Here is a 7,716-nt window from a genome sequence, read left to right on the forward strand (position 1 = left end):
AGAAGAGTGATTAGATTATCAGTTTTGATATATGTATGTTAGAAATGTCAACTACTTTATCCCTAGAATGCTCTAGATGTAATTTAGAACTTGGGAAAGAGACTTGGCAGCCCAATGTAGAATTTGGTGTTGAGCTGCTAATCAACTTGAACATGCACGATGTCAGGATTGGAATTGGGTGTGTAGAAAATACAGTGATAAAGACATTTAAAGTATGGCCAGTTGTGCAAGGTAATCATTAGCTGCCATGATGCTAATATCTCTTATAAGAGCTATCTTTGCTCTTTTTGAATTAATCAATAATTGAGAGCTGTAGTGTACTCTTCAGTATTAGAGCAAGCTAAAGAGAAAACCAAACCAGGCTCCTCCACATGTCTGAAGAGATTTCTGCTGTTCAGAGCCCTCATTAATAACACTGAATTATCTAGAGATCCTGTAATTTAAAATTAAAGGTCCTGCATGAGTCTTGTGAAGGGGAGCTGCAAAAAAGCAGAAATGCCTGCTGGCATTTTCTCTAAACACAGCTAAAGACCATGTACTTTCCCATTCCTGCTTCCTGAGTGTGTAACAGAGAATACAGTTCTGCTGCTTGTGCTCTCCCTGTTTCATCTAGAGCTATTAAAATTAAATGTGAGATCCTCAATAACAGGTACTCATTCATTCCTTTCTTTAGATTCTCTTAGATATAGCCTGTGCCAAACTCAGGAAGAATATTTGCCCCATGCTGCTTACCTGCCATACACATCTGTAGGTAAAAGGTGGTGTATTTTGGTTCAGATGTTCATCTTGTCTTTTTGGCTTCTGCCAGATCTTTCAGTATTCCTGTGGAACTAAACTGTTCCGAGATTTGTGTGGAAATAATTCTGCCTTCCTTGGCACTAATTTGCTGCAATTGCAAAGGCTATTTTGGATTTGCATCTACTGTAGTTAAGAATTCTCAAGGGTCTTATTTTCCAGGGGAGCTCAGACAAACCTATTATCAAAGATCTGTGATTGATTTTTGTTGCATTACAACCAAACATTAATTTTCTTCTTTTGTTCCGGAGGGAGGAGGCGGTCTATGTTTTCCATTCCTTTAAAGATGTTCTTCATCTCCGAGCACTGTGTAAGCTGGCATATGTTAAATTCTGAACATCAATGGAGAAAGCAGCACTGTAATTCACACATTTTGATTTGACAGCTAGGTCGCAAATATGCTAACTTTCAACTTGTTGGTTATTATTGCTGCTCCTTTTCACAAGGGGAAATTAGTATGCACATTAGAGGATGTCTTCTCTACAAAGAATTATATAAACTAGGCAGGCGGCTCAATTTCTTAGCTGTTTGTGAAAAAGCCTTTTATTTCTTACTTTATTCCCTGTCTGGGAGAAGTCAAACATTCATTTGAACAGAAAGGCTTGGAAATTAAACAAATCGTTCCCTCGCTTTCAGCAGAGTTCAGGCTGCATTTAAACACTAGCTACTTCCTCTTTTTTTTTTTTCTTTTTTCTTTTTTTCTTCAGGGTCTTGCACTGGTGAATCACTGTTTTAGTGCTGTGTTCATGATACATCACATTCACAATTTGCCTACTGCAGACTTTAGGGAAATCTGTGTGTCCTACCAGTGGATGCTTTTCCATGCAAGAAAAGAGGGAGGGCATTGTAGCAGCAAAGGACATTTGCTTTGATTGATACTCTACTGTAGGGTATAGTTGGAGCAATGAAGAATTTGGGGGAGGGAGAATAATAGAAAAGGCAGGAATTCAAAGATCACACCGGTATTACTTTTCAGGAAAATACTGTTGGATTGTGAATCTTTAATCGGAAGCCTCCTTGAATTTTTATAGCTTACTAGTATGGACACCAGAAAGATTTACCAACACCTGTGGTTTTTAGGTTGGTTTAAAATAGTATCCTATAACTTTGAAACACTTAAATAGTGCTCCATCAACTTGCGAACTTGAAATTATAGCTCATGCAAGTAACCATGGGCGTTTCTTCCAAATTAAGTATCTTCCAGTAAGATTATTACTAATGTTTCTATTACATTTCTGACCCCATCTCTGGTAGTATGATATGGTCAGCTAAAACTAGCAAATTCTTGCCAAGTCGTGCTGGAAGTGCAACCAAAACCTTAATTACTGAATTTTTATTTAAACTTTCCCTCCATAGCACTGTAGAATTGGAATGTAGAAATACACATAAAATGACTGTTGAGTATGAGACTGCACTTGGTGTCTTTATAGCATAAGAATATAACTTACTATTACATATACTGTGCACTATTGCAAATCATTTACCTGTCCATAGTGAAAATGAGGTAGTATGGTGCTCTTTATTTCTGTTTTTCAGGGACAAAACAGCAGTAATGTCTTGCTCACAACTGTGAAAAAGTTTGCTTCATGAACCTTTCTTTACACAGCCCTCTTCATCTTATGTAGTGATGGCTGCTCTGGAAGTACTCTACAAAACTACAGGTCTTTCAAAGCTGCTTTTAATGAACCAGTAGGACTTTGTTCTTTTCTGTTTCAGCAGCCAGATAAAGCAGCCCCAGATGTGCTTTCCCAATGCACTCCAAGTTAGTATTTGATTGCTCTGCCTAGACTGCTACTGATTGTGCTTTGTATGTTTTGAGGGCCTTACCTGACAGGACCCAACCCAGAGCAGCTCAGCCAGGTTCAGTCTGAATGAAATAGCTACTACCTAGCAAGGCAATCTTCACAGTAATGAGACAGGAAAAAAACCCCAACCCTTCCTTAGAAGAAAAATGACATTGCTTAAAACTTAACTTCAGCTAACTGTGTGTATATGTTTTTATACATACGTATAAAATAAATATATGGCTAAGGATCCATATGAATTCCCACTGACACCTTAGGGCAACAAATCTTTCAACTGAAAAAATCTGTTGTCTGTCGTCACTTTGAAGTGAAAGTTTTCTGTTGTTTTCTGGTGCTTCAGAGGTGAGTATCGACAAAGATAATACCTTTGGATCTTTGCTTTAATGTCAACAAATAGATAACATAGTACATGTAGTTAAGCTTCAGACAGGCAGTTGAAATTTAGTTCTTACTGTCACTTATTTGCTTTGTGACTTTTAATTAGACATTTTGATTGTTCTGTAAAATAAAGGCAATAGTGACTGGCTTCCTGCAAGGGATTGAATGAATGTTAAGCTTCTGTTAATTGAAAGTACTACTCTGAATTGTAGATATTATTAGTAATTCACCAGATTAAGGGATAAAACTCTTCTGAGAGCTAAGCATTTTCTCTTGCAAAGAGAAGTATTGATTTTCAAAGCTACATTAAACTCTGCTCTGTCTTTCAGGATACTCTAACCTATTCATTTTCAGAGGTGGGGGGCAGGGGAAGTGAGTGGCAAGTAAAATGAAAAGCCAGGGAAGAGTATGATATAAAAAGCAGGTTTGACCTTCTTTCATCTTAAACAGGGAGTTTCATAAAGTGACATGATGGGGGGAAGAGAAAGACTTCATATACTGAGAATGTAAAGTGTAAGTGGCACAGAACCATCACAAAGACTTTCAACAGTGCTCTATATGTATTTCACATCTGTGTTGCTAGTTATTATAAAAACCTTTATAAATTAATGGAGTAGACACAAATAGGAGAGAGGAATGTTCAAGCTTATCCTGTCATTGCTGCTTATTAGCTGAAGGCATTGACATATGTACTCTGCTAAAGCATAGTCCCTGTTTTTGGAGTTTGTGTTTCCTTTCCTGAAAAAAAATCTTGCAACTTGACTTTATTGGAACTCAACATGCTCAGCAAGCCCACCTAGTGTTTCAAAAGTATCCTGAGATTTTATTCTGGGTGAGATGACTGACGGCTTAACCTGCTGGTGGATTGCAGTTAGCGTATGTTTCCTGTGATTGTCTAACAATCTGATCTCTTCCCATACGTTGATTTTGAAACGTACTGGAGAACAGTCCATTTCCTTTTTAATTTTTTTTTAATTTTTTATTTTCACCTTAGTTGCCAGAACATGTGTCATAGAATCACGGAACTTTTAGGATAGAACCACTGAACATTGTCTAATCTAATACCCCTACTGAAGACAGGGTCACCTACAGCAGGTTGCTCAGTCCTGTGTTCAGTTTCATTTTGAGTATCTCCACAGATGGAGACTCCGCGATTTCTCTCCGGGCAGCCTGTACCAGTGTGTGATCAGCCTAAGTGTAAAACCAGTATTGTCTTTGAATGGAAATTCCTATTTGAATTTATGGCCATTACCTTGTGTCCTTTCACTGTGTATCGCTGTGAAGAGTCTGACTTAGTCTTGCTATCATCAGGTATTGATACACATTGATAAGGTTTCCCTGAGCCTTCTGTTCTCCAGCCTAAACAATCTCAGGTCTCTGAGCCACTCTTCAGATGTTCCTGTCCTGCAGTCATCTTCATGGCCCTGTGCTGGAACTGTTCCAGTTTGTTCATCTCTCTCTTGTACTGGGGAGAGCAGGACTGGTCATAGCACCTACGGTGTGTATCAACACTGGAAGTATCATCTCCCTCTGCCTGCTGACAAGGCTCTTCCTAGTGCATCCTGGAAGACTGTTGATCTTTGTTTCAAGGGTAGAGTGCTGATTCATGTTCAATTTCTTGTTCACCAGGATCCTCTGGCCCTTCTCTGCAAAGCTGCTTTCCTTCCAGTTGCCCCCTTGCCTGTGTTAGTGCGTGGTGTTATTTCTCCTCAAATACAGGACTTGAAATTTCCCATTCCTGAACTTCATGAGGTTGCTGTTGGCTCATTTCTCCAGGTTGTTGAGGTCCCTTGGAATGGCAGCATACCCATCTGAGGTATCAGCCATTCCTCCCCATTATTTATCATCTGCAAAGTTGCTGTTGGTGTGCTCTGTCCCATATTCTGGTTCATTAATGAAGGGGTTAAACAGTACTGGACCCAGTCTCAACCTCAGGGATATAACATCAGAGATTGGCCTCCAGCTAGGCTTTGTGCTGCTGATTGCAACAACCAGTTTGAGCCTGGCAGTTCAGCCAGTTTTCAATCCACTTTATTATCCACTTACCTAGTCTGTATTTTGGCAGTACGTCTATAAGAAAGTTATGGCAGACTGTCAAAAGCCTTGCTAAAATCAAGATAAACTATGTCCACTGATCTCTCCTTACCTGTTGAGCTCAACTTTATTATGGAAGGCTATTAGGCTGTTAAGGCATGATTCCTGCTTTGTAAGTTCATGCTGACTCATCACCTCCCCGTCCTTCATGTGCTTGGAAATGCCTTCCAGGATTATTTGCTCCATCACCTTGTCAGGGTTTGAGGTGAGGTGAATTGGCCTGTAGTTCTTCCGATCTTTCTCCTTGCCCTTCTGGAAGATGTGACGCTTGCTATCTTCCAGTCCTTGGGAACCTTCCTCAGATAATTGATAATTGATAGTGGTCTCACAGTGACATTGGCCAGCTCCCTCAGTGCTTGTGGGTGCATCCCTTCTCTCCTAAGTTTTCCTTGCTCCAGACTTTTCCACTGATTTCAGGATCTGAGATTCCTGAAAGGCAGATCTTGCCAGTAAGGACTGAAGCACAGAAGGCATCAACTACCTCAGCCTTATTCACTCTGGCTGTCACCATATGCTGCGTTTCCCATTCAGCGGGCCCACACTGTCCCTAGTCTTCCTTAAGTTGCTGATATGCCTGTAGAAGCCTGTCTTATTGCCTTTCATGTCCCTCACTAGATTTGGCTTCAGATGGGCTTTGGTGTACCTGACCCCATCACTGCACATTTGGACAGTGTCTCTCTATTCCTCTTGGGTCACCTGTCCCTGCTACCATCTCTGGTTATGTTTCCTTTTGATAGATGGGTTTTGTCAGGAGCTCCCTGTTCATCTGTGCACGTGTCCTGACTTCCTGCACATTGGGGTGGAGAATTCTTGAGCTTGGAGGAGGTGACCCTTGGAAGAAAAAATTAATCAAACAGTTCTCCTGAACTCCCATTTTCTCCAGGACCATGTTCCATGTGACTCCTCCAAGCAGGTCCTGAACAGGCCAAGGTCAGCTTTCCTGGAGTTCAGCATCCTGCTTTTCACCTTGTTCCCTCCTCTCTGGATCCTGAACTCCACACCTCATGGTTGCTGCAGCAAAGACTGTACCCAGCCTTCTCACACCCCCTGTACTGGGTCTGGCTAGGATGGAGTTAATTTTCTTTATAGCAGTCTGTATGGTGCTATGTTTTGTATTTGTGACCAAAGTGATGCTGATGACACACCAATGTTTTTGCTATTGCTGAACAGCGCTGACACAGCGTCAAGGCCTTCTCTGTTTCTCACTCTGCCCCCCACAGCGAGTAGGTTGGAGGCGGACAAGAGGCTGGGAGAGGACACAGCTGGGACAGCTGATCCCAACTGACCAAAGGGATATTCCAGACCATAAGACATTGTTCTCAGCTGTAAAACTGGGGAGGAGTTTTTCAGGGGTTGTTGTTGCTCAGGGACTAGCTAGGCATCAGTTGGCTGGTGGTAAGCGATTACTTTTGCTTTTTTTTCTCTTTGTTTTATTGTTTTTTTCCCCCCTTTTCCCACTCCTTATTAAGCTGTCTTTATCTCAACTTACAAGTTTTCTCACTTTTGCCCTTCTAATTCTCTCTCTCATCCCTTTGTGGGGGGAGTGAGCAGCTGTGTAGGGCTGAGCTGCCTATGCGGGTTAAATCACAACACCCCTGACTAGTTGTTCTTTGTAATTATAAAGTCCAGCAGAGCATCTCCCCTTGTTGGCTGCTTGGTCAGTGGTATCAGAAAGTCATCACTAATGCACTCTTGAAACATCTTCAGTCACTTGTGCTCTGCTCTGTTGTCCCTCCACCAGATACTGGGGTGGTCAAAGTCGGCACAAGGACCAGGGCCTGTGCATGTGAGGCTTCTTCAGTTGTCCGAAGAAGGCTGCAAAAATCCAATACTTCCTCCTGATCAGGTGGTTGGTAGCAGACACTTGCTACAGCATTACCAATTTTGATCTGCTCAGTGATTCTGGCCATTAAGCTGTCAGCTGGCTCATCACCTGTCCCCAGGCAGAGCTCCACGCATCCCAACTCCACCTCCTCACCATCATGCCCTGTATCCACCCTTTGCAGCAGCCGAGTTGTGTGAACTATCCCACCATGTTTCCATGGTTCCAGTGAGACTGTAGCTCTGCAACTGCATGCAGACCTCTAAGTCTTAAAGTCTGTTCTGCATGCTGTGAGTGTTAGCGTTACAGGCACTTCAGAGAGGTGCTCAGTCATGCTGGCTCCCTGTTGATACCATGACTGATACTATAAAGACCTATTGCAACACAAAACGCACCAGTAATTGAAACTCTGAGGACACGTCCTTCAGCGTGTTTCTGCTTTAATGGAGATGAGAAGAAAGGAAGTAGTGGAGGACAATGGATGCTGGTTGTTGCTCTCTGCTCCCGAGATCCACTATGCCTATTTACTCCCTGTTCCTAGCAGTAGAAAGTAATTTGCTTCCCAGGGAGTCAGAAATGATCAGTACAGTATTGAGAAATGTGGTAAAGGTTGAGAGAGGAAAATGTTCTCTGACTTCTGAGGGGGAATGCCAAGTGAAAGAATGTGAGGGATAGGGTGTTTGGAGGAAATGTGATACTCAAAGGACAAGTGATTGGAAGTAGGTCAAGACTAGCAGATTGGAAAAGAAAGGTGAATGTACTCAGGATTAGGAAGAGAAGAGGTCAGAATAAACAGAAATAGGACTGGGAAATGTTAATAAT

This window comes from Buteo buteo, chromosome 1 (assembly GCF_964188355.1).
Source record: "Buteo buteo chromosome 1, bButBut1.hap1.1, whole genome shotgun sequence".
Classification (NCBI taxonomy): Eukaryota; Metazoa; Chordata; class Aves; order Accipitriformes; family Accipitridae; genus Buteo; species Buteo buteo.